Source organism: Camelus dromedarius, chromosome 2 (assembly GCF_036321535.1).
Source record: "Camelus dromedarius isolate mCamDro1 chromosome 2, mCamDro1.pat, whole genome shotgun sequence".
NCBI lineage: Eukaryota > Metazoa > Chordata > Mammalia > Artiodactyla > Camelidae > Camelus > Camelus dromedarius.
The window spans coordinates 60609977-60610991 of record NC_087437.1 but is presented as its reverse complement, the minus strand read 5'-3'; positions in this window follow the sequence as shown (position 1 = coordinate 60610991).

Below are 1015 nucleotides of genomic sequence, written 5' to 3'. Positions count from 1 at the left end.
TTGACCAGACTGCCCTTGGCCTTCTCTTTGGCGCCCCCCGCTGGAGCCTCTGCCGGCGCGGGGCGGAGGGCCGAGTCTAACCTTAGGTCTCTTGATCCCGACACATAGGCCTGAATGCGCATGCTCAGCTACTGAGCGTCAGGTGCCGAGTATCTGGGGCCTGATTCCCCCAGCCCACGGGTTTTCCAAGGTTCTCGCCCCTCAACAATCTGCCCCGCATTCCACAGCATCCTCCCCTCTTCTTGTCTTAGAAAGACCCCAAATATCATGTCCAACTGGAAAGGGGAAATGTTCGGATTTGGAAGGAAGAAGTCAGAATCCTAGGGCCTGAGCAGGAAGGAAGCTCGAAGGCAATTGAATTCGTTCACCAGCATCTCTTCAAGCAAATATTGCATAAAGGATCTGGGGGTACAAAGATGAACCCAGGTTGATGTGGTCCTGGCTGGGGAGGAGCTGGCAGTGGGGGTCTCTCACTGCCCCTTCTTGGCCCTAGAGAGGGAAAGTGACTTGCCTTGGGTCACACATTTAGTCAGTAACAGTGCTAGACCTAAAACCCAGGTGTCTGGCAGAGCTTGGCTCATTCCATCATACTTTGGAAGATGGGAAGGAGACCAAAGATGGGGAGGAAGAGGAAGCAGAAAATGACAAAGAGGGGGATGAGAGGAGGAAAAGAGTGAAGAAGGTGAGGGATGAAAGGGTTTTCTATTTGTCTAGGCCAGAGAGTCTCAAAGTGTGGTCCCCAAATGAGCAGCATCAGTATCACCTGGAACTTGTCAGATATGCAGATTCTTAGGCCCATGTCCAACCTACTGAGTCAAAAATTCTAGGGGTAGACAATCAACAATCTATTTTTGATTCTGGTGCATGGCAGGATTTGAGAAAGCACCACTCTAGAAGACCAGAATTGCAGTTCTCTGTGTATACTGTGGCTGGGGGGAATGGACTGCAGAAACTGTTACTCAGTGATCCAGCTCCATCAATGTCCTCATCTTTTGTCATCACCCTCCTTCCCCAT